Source organism: Salmo salar, chromosome 22 (assembly GCF_965601325.2).
Source record: "Salmo salar chromosome 22, fSalSal1, whole genome shotgun sequence".
Lineage (NCBI taxonomy): Eukaryota > Metazoa > Chordata > Actinopteri > Salmoniformes > Salmonidae > Salmo > Salmo salar.
In genome coordinates, this window is record NC_138312.1 from 31812449 (window position 1) to 31828822 (window position 16374).

Genomic DNA, 16374 nt, shown 5'->3' on the forward strand with positions numbered 1-16374 from the left:
CCCCTTGCTTGTTGTAAACATATATAAACTTGTAGACAAATACATAAAAAAGAGACAAACAATAAACATGTTCAATTGTAAAACAGTTCTCGACAATGGAGAGAGGGAGAGAAGAGAAAAGAGAGAAAGAGAGAGTGAGAGAAGAGAGCGAGATCAGGTGTGTGTGTGTGTGTATAAGTCCATATGTGTAAGCGAGCATGTAATTGAGTATGTGTGTGTTCATATCCACTTCATTGAGTTTAGATATTTTTACAGTTCTCATACTTTCTTTTTTTCGTAACCTGAAGTCCCTGTAGAATTTAGTACAGCAATGGTGTTATGGAGCTGTCTCGGAATAGCTGTCCATCTATAAAGAGTTTGTCCACAATGAGAAAGGAACGCTTACCCTTCTCCCTTTGTTGCCTTTGTACCAGATACAGTCTCTTACGACGTTCGTTTATCTTCCTTGGAAATGAGTCATTGAGACTGAATTTGGTCCCTTTAAGCTCCCTTCCCCTGCTTTTGATCAGCTCCTTTTGTTGGTAGTGTTCAAAGTTTGCGATGATCGGTCGGGGACCCTTGATCTTGTTGCTCCGAGCTCCAAGTATGTGTACTCGGTGGAAAGCCACCTTGTTTACAGTCTCTATAGGAAGTTTCAAGGAGGATTGCATGAATTCTCTGATCGCTCCCTCTGGATTAAGCAGGCATCGTGTCAAGAAGCAGTGCGGCTTGGCTGGGTTGTGTTTCAGAGGACGCATGGCTCTCGACCTTCGCCTCTCCCGAGTCCGTACGGGAGTTGCAGAGATGAAACAAGACTGGAACTACCAATTGGATACCACAAAAAAAGGGGTGAAAATAAAAATGTTGAAAAGATTCTGAGCAGATTATTATAGCAATTGTGAGGATCTCCACAGACCTGAGATTTTAAATAGCACGCATTCTATGATTACATAAGAAGACTTTTATAGTTACAGTAACCTTGAAATGTGCCCATGAATGTTTTACTTATTTCAAGGTTGAATAAATACTGTTACAGATGTATCTACTGATTGGATAGTTCCATCTGAGCCCCTATCATATTTTTGGGGGTTGAGTTGGAAACGTAAATCCAACATATCATTTTTTGACTTGTCGACAAGTTAATAGGCTATTCAATGTATTTCAAAAGTGATGTTCAATTGGTTGTCAATCTACTGCTTGGATAGTTTGATCTGTGCCACTGACTTTGTTGAGCTATAATTCCAGTTTGTCTGCACTTTAATAATTGATATGTTGAATTCAAGTCTCCATCTCAACCACAATGCACTTTAAATCTACTTTGATTTGATTTAGTCCTATTCTATAACTTAGATTTTTGCTTGAGATGGAGATGTAAATGATTAATTTATAGATTATATTTGGATGTGCTTGTGCGGTGTGTGTGTGTTTTTGTATATGAATGGGAATGTGAGGGATGGTGCATATGAATATGTGTAGGAGGGTCGGAGAGAATGGGTGTGTGGATGCATAGGGTATATGTCGGGCGGGAGAGTGGGGAAAGATGGGAGGTTGGGACACAGGCACAGACACACGCATACACACACACGATAACATACACACACGTACACATGTACATTGAAACAAATGAACTTTACACAGGCTTTAACGAAACACGGCTTGTAACAAAAATAAATAGGCTTTAACGAAACACGGCTTGTAACAAAATTAGCAGTAAGCTTTAGTTGTCTTTTTGCAGTCAATTCCTCACGCTGCTGTTTCCAACGTCTTATCATCGACTCATTAAGACCAAGCTCCCGTGCAGCAGCTCTATTTCCTTTTCCAACAGCCAGATCAATCGCCTTCAACTTGAAAGCTGCATCATATGCATTTCTCCGTGTCTTTGCCATGATGAGGGTGACCAAATGACTACCGTAGTCAGAATGATGGGAAGTTTGAGAGCGCTCGATTTAATCTAAACAGTAAACAAAAAAGTTGTTTGACCTTAATAACCCGTTCGGCAATTTCATTGGTCTAATGAAAGCTTCATGCCGCCAAAAAACTGAGCACGTCACAGAATGTGTTTTTTTGGAAGAAAAAAAATTGAAAGCGAGAAAAATCCATATATTAGCCTCGTCATTGTTCAAGCCGCGAGGTTCAAAGCTGGGAAAAAAGTTGCGGCTTATAGTCCGGAATTTACGGTAGCTGCTGCCTTGGCATATACACTTAAAGAGATTGTCAGCAGATGTGGTTTTCCTGCAAGAGTTACAGTGCATTTCAAAAAAGGAGAAATGTAATATTTAAAGTGAAGCTGATTTGAAGAGGCCTATGTTGCCACCTACTGTTATAACAGCATAGGTGTAGGCATCCTGATAAATAAGAATACACCTTTTTCCCTTATATCCCAGCACACGGACCAAGAAGGCCGTTTTCTAATGTTGAACTGTACCTTACATTCTGAAAAATACACATTAATTTCATTGTATATCCCACCAGAGGCAAATCTGTTGTTTTTAGATAGAATTCATGCTATTTATAACAAATCCAGACAGGAACTATTCAATGCTACATTGGCCTAAATAGCATCATTAATGATATGTAAGGGATAAATGCTGATGTTTTGTACATTACCTTGGAAATAATGGACGACACAGCCACCTCGTCCCTTTGTGGAGTTAATTTTTCCAAGATAATGTACAGAACGGAGGCGTTTATCCCGCTTATACCACAGTTGCCAAAGAAAACAATTTGAAAGCACACATTTACCGGCAGAAAAATATCTTTCATATGTTCCTTTTTTATAAACAAATTAATAGTTTTTTGGTTGCTAGAACCTGTGGTTTGTTGATTAGTTAGATATTTATGGATGCGACCCAGTCATTTGTCCTTTTTGTTCTGTTGCCCTGTTCGCTGGCAACGTTCTTATCCCTTGCTTGCAGTCACAACCTCTGCAACCAGAATAACAGCAATGTAGCTGTTTTCTATTGACATTCATTTGGATACATCCATAACAATAGGCTGATAATGCCCAATTTTGCCTAGCATAGCTAGAAAGGTTTGCCTTCTCATAAGACACTCTGTTAATTTTTGGGAGATCGCATTGCATATCAAACACTAGGCTAGGAGCTAGCTAAATAGTTTGATGATAGCAAACCTAACAACATGACAACCGAATTCAAAAATATCAGTTGCTGAAAACAGCTGGTCAAACTAGAACCATGTAGGAAGATTTCAGAGCTTTAGTGGCAGATGGGACCGGAGAAATTCATGATCATCACTCACCACGTTAGGTCATCAGACGCTCAAAAAAAATATGTCTCTGCAGGGCGGCGCACGATTGGCCCAGCGTCCTCCGGGTTAGGGTTTGGCCAGGGTAGGCCTTCATTGTAATTAAGAATTTGTTCTTAACTGACTTGCCTAGTTAAATAAAAAAAATATTTAAAAAAACAATGCTAGCTAGCTTGCTAGCTAAGTTTATTCCTCATTAGACCTGTGTTTACAATGTATCCAATTTCAGTTTGTTTAGTTGTTGGTTTAGCATTCTGTAACTTTGTAGCAAGTGCGGTCTGCATGTGTAGGCCCATATTGCTTCATGATTTCAAGGTGTCCCAATATCTTCCCAACTGTCCCGATATCTTTTCCATCTGTCTGTTATCTGGTTTTATACCATGGAATTGTTGAATACTTGTTTCTGATTGGCTTGAAGGGCATTCTAGAGCATGCATTATTTCTCTATAATACACAGTATATTTGCACGTAGAATTCATTCTTACATGTTCTATGTTTGAGCAAAAGTCGAATTGAAAACATTATTGTCATTGTTGAATTCAATGTTCATAATGGCAAGCTAGGACTGATGGTTTGGTTAGCTAAACTAGCAAGTTTATTTGTTTGGTTACCACAGCAACTACAGTAGCTATCTAGGAAACTTGCTAGCTACTGCAGTGGATGTTGAACACATTTCTAACAGCAAATTAACACATTTATACCGGTAATTGTGTTGAATTATTTCCATGTTAGAAAAGGGAAAATCACCTCGGGGCCCTACGCGTTCTCTGGAAAATAATGCAACGGTAGCCGTCTTGGAACACACCTTCCACGTCATTCATTATTTTCCATAAAATGCATGGACCCTCGCTAATTATCCCTTACTTAATGTCCATTCTAGAATGCCCTTCTAGCAAATAGGAAACGAGTATTCCACAATGCGCTGGTATAAATTATTGATAAAGTAACGTTATGGTTACATTTAATTTGCTCTGTTAAACCTACCCTTTTGAATGACTTTGATAGCAACAGTAAATCTATTTCGTTTTTAAGTGGAGCTCTCTCAAAAATGATTCTCACGATAGCTCATTGGTAATAGTCAGTGACAAATATCAAAGCAGGGCTTGGTTAAACCCTGGATGGGGATAGCTGTGGCTATAGATCAACTCTGTAGTAGGAGGTGCTGCCCAGCCTATTGTTATTTTTCTGATAGTGGATGTAATGTTGAAGATCTAATTTTGTTTCAAAGGTACAAATTCAACATATTTTATACAAGGTTTGTCTAAGTTTAACATTTGTTATCATGATGACATAATCCTGTGTTTAAAATGTCACCATCAAAACAACAGTTTATGTTGATGACTTTTTGCAAATGCAGTGTATTTTACACATAGATTCCACATTACAATACCTTGGCAAATTGCATTGAAAACGTTAATTCAACCAGTTTGTGCCCTGTGGGTAGGCTCTAGTTTGAAAGTAAAGAGGTGGAATGTCTAGAGTATGGGATAGGAGACACATCACAGAGGTTTTGTGTGCATGGCCGTGTGTGCCTATTTCTTCCTCTCTCTCCTGTCTAGGAACCATTTGACCTCCAGAAACCACTCCAACAGCGAACCAGTAGTTGCCTCAGCTCAGCAAACCCTCTTAGGTGACAGCCATCCTGTTTCCTCTCCTACTCAAGTACAAGGGTGGTTTACAGCACGTGGCTTGTTTAGCCTCGCTTGTAGAATCGGGTCTACGCAAGTTCATTCTACCAGATCTATGATAGAGGAAGTGTATTAAGATATAGAGGGGGTTTATGAGGAAGTGGGCCTATTTGGGGCTTCTGCTGAAGGAAATGAGAGGTTCATCTGGTCCCCCTACCCGCTTCGCTGGCTCAGCCACTCAGACCATTGTGTGACATTTAAATCTACTCATCTCTGAACATCTCTACACTGACATTTAACAAATGGCTCTGTGGGCATGCAAATACAGGGAGATTCTGAGAGTACATGATTCAACAGAAGACAGTATCTCTGATCAATCCTCCACGGAGCAATGCAAAGGGTATACAGTAAGGGCAGGTCAGGCCAGCTGTGTGTGAGCTATTATCCTTGCTTACCAGGCTTATTATAAGACCCACAGGACAGACTAGAAAAGCCATTTCTACTGTTAGTGCTGAGTGACTGTGGATAAGTGTAAATGTACACACTGCTTCAGTGACACCGAATTTACATCTGTGCTGATGCGGCCTCATCTACCCCTTCTATCTCAGCCCTTTCACATTCAAAGCATCATAGCACTAGTCTATCCCCTCTCCCTGCCCACAGCAGGCTGCTGGCATTACTAGTTGTTCTGATGATGGTGGTAGGAGTTAAACACTGGAGTTGTACAGTACAGTCTAACTACTGTAAACACCACCTCTATAGGAGGAGTTATTGGCCAAACAAATGTTACATAAAGTGCTTTGGGAATCTAAACACCTGTGGATAAAGGACCCCCAGCTGAGTCATCATGCTACTGTACCTCTCCTAGAACCGAATGCTAACAGGTCTTCACATCATCAACTGGGCCCTTCAATAGTCTTGCATAATACATAGGGCATGTACACTAACAATCAATTCAAGAGAAAGTCTGTGCGTGAGAAACAGAAGACCAGTACTTTATCCTTCCAGCACAAACAAACCCTACCCAAATCAAATCAAATTGTATTAGTCACATAGACATGGTTATGTGTTTGTGACCAAACCCTAACCTGCAATAAAGATTAAACGGACAGATATGACTGGTCAGTATTTGTGTTTGTGCCTTGGGAAATCACTCAAAAACCAGGAGGGACGCAGGATCTGGTCTTAAAGGCCCAGTGCAGTCAAAATGATGTTTTACCTGTTTTTTATTTCATATTGTTATTTCAGTCTTCTGTGATGTATATAAAGTGTAATATTGGGATGAAATATAAAAATGTAATATATCTGACATGGTACAGGTGTCTTCTTTTTTTAAGCCCATAAGCATATGTGTGAGGTGTATACTTTTGTTTCAAAGTAGATTTGTTTAAGACTACAAATAATCACTCTGTGTGACCCTGATTTAGCCCACTGCAATAAAAGGTTAAAACGTGATCTGTGTTATTTCCTGATAGTTGCTGGTTGAAAATACAATATATACAGGAACTTCTAATCAGCAGGTTTGCATGGATGGGAGTTTCAGCTTTCCATAGTGACATCACCGTGCAGTAAATTGGTTAATAAACCAATAACAAATAGATTCCAAACCTCTCTGTTTTCCCTTTTCCCCTCCCCATCAGACCACTCCCAGACAATTATTGCTTGAGAATTATGTTTTTGCTAAAAAGCTATTTTTATAATGGCAATCTATTACAGCAAGGTACTTAATTGTTACCTAGAAATGATTTGATATTGATATAAAAATGGCTGCATTGGGCCTTTAAGGAACAGGAACAATTGCAGCTAACAGAGTAATAACAGCTTTAAACACATGACCGTGACCGTGGAGATCAACATTGCCACTGCCAGCAGGTGCTCTCAGGTCAGAGATCATAGGTGAGAGGGTAAGGAGCAGGATGTTCAGTTGCTTAGAACCGCATGTACTGTACACATACTGAGAGGAATAGCAGGCGGTTTGAAACTTGGAATGAAAAAGTCTGGACAGTGAAAAATCGTGTGTTACGTGTTTGGGGAAGATGCCAACTTGAGACTTTCGCAACCGTGGTGTTGGACAGTGGTGGAGACTGTTACATAATAAGACCCCAGTTGTTGGAGGACACAGACATGGAGTCAGGCTTTGCTTGGGTTATAACGAAGATGGAAATTGTACAGCCAGCCAGAGTGATTTTAAAGTAGAGCAACGAATCATCACAGTCCACACTAACAGAACACACACATCATATGATCTAAGCCTACATCTAACTATGCCCACAAGCGCATTCGCAGACATTAAAAAAACATGGATAATCTCTCTCTCTCTCTCTCTCTCTCTCTCTCTCTCTCTCTCTCTCTCACACACTCTCTCTCTCTCTCTCACACACTCTCTCTCTCTCTCTCTCACACACTCTCTCTCTCTCTCTCTCTCTCTCTCTCTCTCTCTCTCTCTCTCTCTCACACACACTCTCACTCTCACTCTCACACACACACAAGCTACAGCATTTTCCTGGAAGAGCAGCACATGTACATCCATACTGACACACTGACGTAGACACAGCTATCTTTCTTCAGTATGTGTGTCTGTCTGATATGTATGGTTCTACCCGCTCCATCTCTGTCACTAAAGAGACGGTATAGAGAGAGTGCTTTAGGCCTGCACACGTGGCTGACTAACTGCTGGCAGCTCTTTCAAGACTTTATGGTTTTAACACCAACATATGCAGGGTAAAGGGGTCATGCAAATGTACTTAAGACTTTGGAAATTACCGACAAAGGTTGGGAAGACAAAACTAAACTAAGTAAAGTTAAACAAATAAACAGGCCCAACCCACTGGGCACACACTGGTTGAATCAATGTTGTTTCCACTTCATTTCAATGAAATTACGTTGAACCAATGTGGAATAGACGTCTGTACCCAGTGGGAAAGCACTTTGTGTTGTTTAGTGGTTAACTCATTCACAGAAAGATTTTTTGCATGATCTGAGTGAGTGAGTGTGTGTGGTGTGTGTGGTGTGTGTGTGTGTGTGTGTGTGTGAGAGAGAGAGAGAGAGAGAGAGAGAGACAGAATATCAGAGGTAAGTGGACATAGACATAATGGAGAGATGATCCAAAGTGATTCAGCTAAATCTCACAATAAGCCAGACTGAGTGAATACACAAAACTCACACACTGACAGACACTAGCACATTAAGCCTCTCTAACACAATGAGAAGGTATAGAGGGTACAATCAAACCATGAAAGGCAAATATTTACGTAGGCCTACACTCAAATGTGGCACAAGAGATGGACAAAAAATAAGGTAATCTAATATCCACTCATATTGCTCTGCTCCCACAAATAATTGTTTATGAAGATGTTCAACCAACATTGTCAGGTACAACCATCAACACAACCACACTCAGAATGACACTCCCCCACAGTAGACTACACACACTACAGTATACACTGAGGACAACACGAAGGCCAAGAAAGTGTGAGAAGTGGAAGAGACAGTGTGTATGTGTGTGTGTGTGTCTGTGAAAGAGAGAGTCTGAACCCAGTGCCCCCTAGAATTGACAGGTGAGACACGATGGGTGACAGTGTGTGTGTGTGTGTGTGTGTGTGTGTGTGTGTGTGTGTGTGTTTGCATGCATTATGAGAAACCGCCAACCTACAATCGTAAATTATTCATAAGTTAACCTGTTGTAAGTAGGCGTAATATGAGTGTCTTCAAACGTGTGCATAATATAAAGTCAGTATGCTGTATAGGAAGGGGGTGGATATCGTACACTCAGAATTGAATATCAGAGGAGAGATCTGTGGGAGATATTGCAACTGGGCTGGGTTGTCCATTCACAACCTATTATAAACACATTTTTTGTTACTGGAATGTTCCTGCCCATGTTACAATGGTGCTTCAAATGGCCATGAAAATAAAACCCATATTAAACTGTCATCATCTGGGTTTAGTAATAAGAACCCAAGAGAGAAGGGGTCAAGCTACTTTACTTTGTTCTGTTTGTTCCAAACTGCTGTAATCTGTTTAACTCCAACCTCCTTTGATCTATTTTGTCGTAATAAAATAATGTTTTACTGTATTTGTGAGTACCGTCTGCTCTGTTGTATTGTAAAGTATGAATATCAGACTGCTGAACCCTCCTGTGAGTAGGGAGATGGAATGGTCTGGTATTACACAGGCCACAGTCAAAGAGCAGCCCGAGTGGAAACCAAGAGTACAGTCAATTAATAGGTCAACATCGCCCCCTGCTGAAATTCTGTAACATCATTATTGAGGCTGCTTTATTGACAGTAGCCTACAGAAATTACAAGCGTATTTTTGCTGGATTCATTCCATGATAGAATGGCAACGTTATTACATCATGGATTCAGGTACTAGGGTTGATCGAAAGTCCTAACAAATTAGCACCATTAGTTTACAATAACCTTAATTCTTTAAGAAGGGCTAAATTAAAAACATGCTCAAAAACATAAACCGAGGTGTACACAGCGCAGCTGTCGCGGTTTCCGAGTAATGAAGAAAAATGAAGAAAGCAAGGCAAAAAAGGAAATTCCCACCAGCTGCCGAAACCCGGGATCGAACCAGGGACATTTAGATCTTCAGTCTAACGCTCTCCCAACTGAGCTATTTCGGCGCCTTGTACTTACACTCCGTTGTACGTCTTTGACTATACAACATGTAAAACGAAGAATGCCATGGTATGGCCACAGGGTGCTGCTCAATGTCCAACAAAAACATGGTTGTTCAGGGCAAGGAAGGACACTAGTATATAATACAACTGCTATCGGCTTGGACAACGGTGAATCAAGGAAATGTCTGCCGTGCGCTAGCAAGAGGCTACCAAGATTTGCCATTCCCAGCCAACCAGAGACGGCACCGGTAGCAAGAAACGAACACCAAGAATTGTCCAATGACAACAGAGCTGTGGAATTGGCCAATGGAGATAGAGCTGAGGCCGGACCTAGAAGAGGAGCGTCTTTTAGGTAATTCGTCACTAATCTCTCTCTCCCATGAAAAATAATTAATCTAAATGTGAAATCTTATGTTTATTTGACTCTGATGATAAAGAAATATAAAATATTCCTCTAAAGGACTGTGTTAAATATTTAGATATCTGTCAAAAAACCACTTAGTCAGACAACATTTGAATTTCTCTCCCAAAATTAAGAAAACCAAAAATATATTTAATAATTGGCTACAAAAAGATATTTCTATACTTGGGATAGTACTTCTGTCCAAGGCAGAGGGGCTGTCTCGTTTTGTGTAGCCCTCATTATCTTTATGTGTAAATCCTGCTACTTGTAAATAGATCAATAAGAAAAAATAAGAAAAATAAGTCTCACAAACTAAAAAAGTCAGTCCTTTCTAACAAAAGAGAAGCCTCTGGGTCTGGAAGTGTTGGATTTTGTTGACATAAATAACACTTTCAATATAAACTGGTTGAAAAGATGTTTGATCAATACTGATTCAATATCGTATTTCATTCCAAATAATGTGTCTTCAATTTTTACTGAAATGTAATTATATTCCTGAAAGATTACCTGCTAAATTGTCTAGGTTTCACCAACAAGCTTTAATGGCCTGGAAAATATGTTTCCTGCACAATTTTTCCCAACAAAAGCTCTTTTGTGGAATAATTCAGACAAAACTGTAAGCAATAAATCATTGTTCTACCCCAGCTGGCATGAGAGGAATATTGACTTTGTTCTTGATGTTTTCAACAACAAGGGTAATATTCTCACATATGAACAATTTATAACATTGAAAGAGTTTCCAATACCTTTCAGAGAGTTTATTTCTGTGATCAAAGCCGTTCCCAGTGGTCTAACTACACTAATGAAAACTCATCTTAGCTTTGGTAATGATCACAAAGTTTATCCAGAACTCAGATTGGAAGGCGTGGGCTTACTTGAGAAATCTTGTTGTAATAAATATATAAAACAAATTCTTCCTTCACAAAACCAATTTACACCGAGAGGAACGTTTTTCTGGAACATGCTTATTCCTGACATTGTCTGGAAAAATGCATGGTTAAGGCCTTGCAAATACTGTATACCAAACAAAGTTAAGGAAGTGCACTTCAAAATTGTACATAAGATATATCCATGTAATTCTATGATATCCAAATTTGTGGCTATTGATGATATCTGCATTTTCTGTGGAAAATAAGGTGAGAATCTGTCTCACTTGTTCTTTGAATGTAAATTTGTGTCAGAATTTTGGGAAAACCTTGCAAATACTTATTTACCCATGTTTTTTACATCAAATCAAATCAAATGTATTGGTCACATACACATGGTTAGCAGGTGTTAATGCAAGTGTAGCGAAATGCTTGTGCTTCTAGTTCCGACCATGCAGTAATATCTAACAAGTAATCTACCGATTCCACAATAACTACCTTGTACACACAAGTGTAAAGGAATGAATACGAATATGTACATAAAAATATATAAATGAGTGATGGCCGAAAGGCATAGGCAGGATGCAGTAGATGGTATAGAGTACAGTATATACATATGAGATGAGTAATGTAGGGTATGAAAACCTTATATAAAGTGGCATTGTTTAAAGTGGCTAGTGATACATTACATCAAGATGGCAAGATGCAGTAGATGGTATAGCGTACAGTATATACATATGAGATGAGCAATGTAGGGTATGAGAACATTATATAAAGTGGCATTTTATACCATGGCTATAATTTAACACATTTGCCACAAGAAATGTGTTCATTTTTTTGGTAGAAATGTGTTCAACATCCACTGAAGTAGCTAGCAAGTTTACTAGATAGCTACAGTAGTTGCCTTGGTAATCAAACAAACAGACTTGCTAGTTTAGCTAACCAAACCATCAGTCCTAGCTTGCTATTATGTAAATCGAATTCAACAATACCAATACTGTTTTCAATTTGACTTTTGCATTCAAAAGTAGCTCAAACAAAACATGCAAAAATGAACTATAGCCATTGAATTCTACCATGCAAATATGCCATGCCTTATAGGGTAATAATGCACGCTCTAGAATGTATTATTTGTATTATAGAATGAATTATAAACTGGGTGATTCAAGCCCTGTGTCAGGGATTTCTTCGTCTTCTGACGATATAACGAAATCATCGTCGGAAAAGGTAGACCAATACGCAGCAGGTGTGCAGTTGTTCATTTTGAACATTTAATTAAATCAAAGCGAATACAAAAACAACAAACAAGAAAACGACCGATAAACTGACAGTCTGGCAAGGCACAAGGCTCAACACTGAACAATCACCCACAAAATACAAGACAAACACACCCAACTAATATAGGACTTCCAATCAAAGGCAACACCAAACAGCTGCCTTCAATTGGAAGTCCAACCCCAATTAACTCAACATAGAACCAGACACACTAGACTAAACATAGAAATACCTAAACATAAACCAAAACCCGGAAATACTAAATCAAACACCCTTTTAACAAACACACCACCCCGAACCACATAAAACGAATACCCTCTGCCACGTCCTGACCAAACTACAATACTAATTAACCCTTATACTGGCCAGGACGTGACACCCTGAATGCTGACTGGCTGACAGCCATGGTATATCAGACCGTATACCATGGGTATGACAAAACATTTATTTTTACTGCTCTAATTAAGTTGGTAACCAGTTTATAATACCAATAAGACACCTCGGGGGTTTGTGATGTATGGTCACATACACGTGATTAGCAGATGTTATTGCGGGTGTAGTGAAATGCTTGTGCTTCTAGCTCCGACAGTGCAGTAATATCTAACAAGTAATATCTAGCAATTTCACAACATATACCCAATACACGCAAATCTATGTAAGGAATGGAATTAAGAATATATATATATATATATATATACACAAGCGATGTCAGAGCAGCATGGACTAAAATATAGTAGAATAATATAGAATAAAGTATATACATATGAGATGAGTAACGCAAGATGTGTAAACATGATCAAAGTGACTAGAATACAGTAGAGTAGTATAGAATGCAGTATATACTTACAGTTGAAGTCGGAAGTTTACATACACCTTAGCCAAATACATTTAATAAACAAAGTTTTTCACAATTCCTGACATTTAGTCCTAGTAAAAATTCCCTGTATTAGGTCTGTTAGGATCACCACTTTATTTTAAGAATGTGAAATGTCAGAATAATAGTAGAGAGAATGATTTATTTCAGCTTTTATTTTTTTCATCACATTCCCACTGGGTAAGAAGTTTACATACACTGAATTAGTATTTGGTAGTATTGCCTTAAAATTGTTTAACTTGGGTCAAACGTTTCAATAAGTTGGGTGAATTTTGGCCCATTCCTCCTGACAGAGCTGGTGCAACTGAGTCAGGTTTGTAGGCCTCCTTGATCGCACACGCTTTTTCAGTTCTGCCCACAAATATTCTATGGGATTGAGGTCAGGGCTTTGTGATGGTCACTCCAATACCTTGACTTTGTTGTCCTTAAGCCTTTTTGTAACAACTTTGAAAGTATGCTTGGTGTCATTGTCCATTTGGAAGACCCATTTGCGACCAAGCTTTAACTTCCTGACTGATGTCTTGAGATGTTGCTTCAATATATCCACATAATTTTCTTTCCTCATGATGTCATCTATTTTGTGAAGTGCACCAGTCCCTCCTGCAGCAAAGCACCCCTGCAACATGATCCTGCCACCCCTCGTGATTCACGGTTGGGATGGTGTTCTTCAGCTTGCAAGCATCCCCCTTTTTCCTCCAAACATAACGATAGTCATTATGGCCAAACAGTTCTATTTTTGTTTCATCAGACCAGAGGACATTTCTCCAAAAAGTACGATCTTTGTCCCCATGTGCAGTTGCAAACCGTAGTCTAACTTTTTTATGGCAGTTTTGGAGCAGTGTCTTCTTCCTTTCAGGTTACGTCGATATAGGACTCATTTTACTGTGGATATAGATACTTTTGTACCTGTTTCCTCCAGCATCTTCACAAGGTCCTTTGCTGTTGTTCTGGGATTGATTTGCACTTTTTGCACCAAAGTACGTTCATCTCTAGGAGACAGAACGCGTCTCCTTCCTGAGCTGTATGACAGCTGCGTGGTCCCATGGTGTTAATACTTGCGTACTATTGTTTGTACAGATGAACTTGGTACCTTCAGGTGTTTGGAAATTGCTCCAAAGGATGAACCAGACTTGTGGAGGTCCACAATAATTTTTTATGAGTTCTCGGCTGATATCTTTTGTTTTTCTCATGATGTCAAGCAAAGAGGCACTGAGTTTGAAGGTAGGCCTTGAAATACATCCACAAGTACACCTCCAATTGACTCAAATGATGTCAATTAGCCTATCAGAAGCTTCTAAAGTCATGACATAATTTTCTGGAATTTTCCAAGCTGTTTAAAGGCACAGGCAACTTAGTGTATGTAAACTTCTGACCCACTGGAATTGTGAATTTTAAGTGCAATAATCTGTCTGTAAACAATCGTTGGAAAAATTACTTGTGTCATGCACAAAGTAGATGTCCTAACCAACTTGCCAAAACTATAGTTTGTTAAGAAGAATTTTGTTGAGTGGTTGAAAAACAAGTTTTAATGAATCCAACCTAAGTGTATGTAAACTTCAGACTCTAACTGTATGAGATGAGTAATGCAAGATATGCAAACATTATCAAAGTGACCAGTGTTCCATTACTTAAAGTGGCCAGTGATTTCTGGTCAATGTCTATAGAAAGCAGCCTCTAATGTGCTAGTGATGGATGTTTAACAGTCTGATGGCCTTGAGATAGAAGCTGTTTTTCAGTCTCTCGGTCCCAGCTTTGATGCACCTATACTGACCTCGCCTTCTGGATGATAGAGGGTTTAAAACAACAATGAGTGTGGTTACATGCGCACAATAATGTGTTTATTGTGGATAGTCTTCTTAATGTAATAGTTTGTTTAAAACCTTTACATGCTTTGCATGAAAAGTGATTTCTCTAATAATCCTGTTTACATGGACACATCAGAAATCAGACTACCTGATGACGCTGATAAATGCACAAAATCGGCAATCAAAATGATGGTTCTACCATTTTTGGGAAGCATATTTGATTCTGAGTTCGGACATATAAAGTTTGTATGTGAAAACTACTTCTAAGACACACATTCAGTTGTTCTGAAAACACTTCAATCGCGCTAAAAGAAGGAAACTCACTCGGATGGTTCTAGCACATGTGCAGATCAAATACACCGCTGGAACGCCGATTAAGGTGATTACATGTCCTAATCATTTGAAAGATAGCTCAGAAAACCAGGTGTTTTAATCGGCGTATGCTTACTTCGATTTGGACCTTGAGCTGTTTACATGAATATTGCATAATCAGTTTAATATCAAATCATTAGAATGCATGTAAACATACTCAATGTTGTACAGAGCCATGTATTTAAAGAGTTGGGCCAATGCAGTTTCTGCATTATGGTGTATTTACTTAACTCTTCAACATTCTATGGCAGCCACGCTACTGTAGCTCTCCATTAACATTACATGGGGATTATTTAAAAAATACTGTAAAACTGAATGTCTATGAGCATTGTGATGCATTTACATGACACTACAACATTTTATGGTAGCCATGTTATGTCCCTATTAACATTAAATGGGGATTATTTCAACAATGCTATGTAAATATTTAAAAAATGTTATGTAACTGAATGTCTATACATTCAAAAAGCTGTCCTAACTCTCTATGGCTTTGATGTTGTTCAGTCCTGTGTCATAATCAGTGTAATTACCAGATACATTCTATTCCATAAAAGGAAAATCCTGTAACCTGGTGATGTCATAAGTGGTCTACAAAACAATTTGAAGCTATGGCAATTTGAACTATGCAGTTATGGGTCCCTCATTTATTTATCTTTTCTTTAAAGGTAAGACAGTTGTACTCATATTTTCCCAAAATCAACCGGATACTTCATTCGTTGAAATTAGCATTGAACAGAGGGGAAATCTATTAATTGATAGTACAGATTTTTGTCCATATAATTATGGTTAGAATCAATGCACTGTACATCATGATTTCTTAGTTAAGTAGTTTATGCACTGTTAAAATGATATTTATACACATCGTCCTGTTAAAAGGCAGCTCTGTCAGGAGCCTACTGTATATGAGCCATGCTGAAGATCTGAGACTGGGGGCTAGGGGCTGGGGGCTAGGGGCTGGGGGCTGGGGGCTAGGGGCTAGGGGCTAGGGGCTGGGGGCTAGGGGCTAGGGGCTGGGGGCTGGGGGCTAGGGGCTAGGGGCTGGGGGCTGGGGGCTAGGGGCTGTGGGCTAGGGGCTGGGGGCTAGGGGCTGGGGGCTAGGGGCTGGGGGCTGGGGGTTGGGGGCTAGGGGCTAGGGGCTGGGGGCTGGGGGCTGGGGGCTAGGGGCTGGGGGCTGGGGGTTAGGCGAGGATAAAATCACCACATCTGTCATTGTGATGGGTTTTTTGCTTTAAAGAGATATTTTACCGTCTAATGCAGCCCTCGCATAAATTATGCTCACTC

At 39.5% G+C, this 16374-nt stretch overlaps 1 non-coding gene across 1 annotated transcript; it reads right to left on the reverse strand.

Moving 5' to 3' along the window:
* Window positions 1–9428: 9428 nt before the first annotated feature.
* trnaf-gaa (transfer RNA phenylalanine (anticodon GAA)) lies at window positions 9429–9501 on the reverse strand. Its single transcript has one exon. It is a non-coding gene; the product is annotated as a tRNA-Phe (tRNA).
* Between the last annotated feature and the right edge of the window lie 6873 nt (window positions 9502–16374).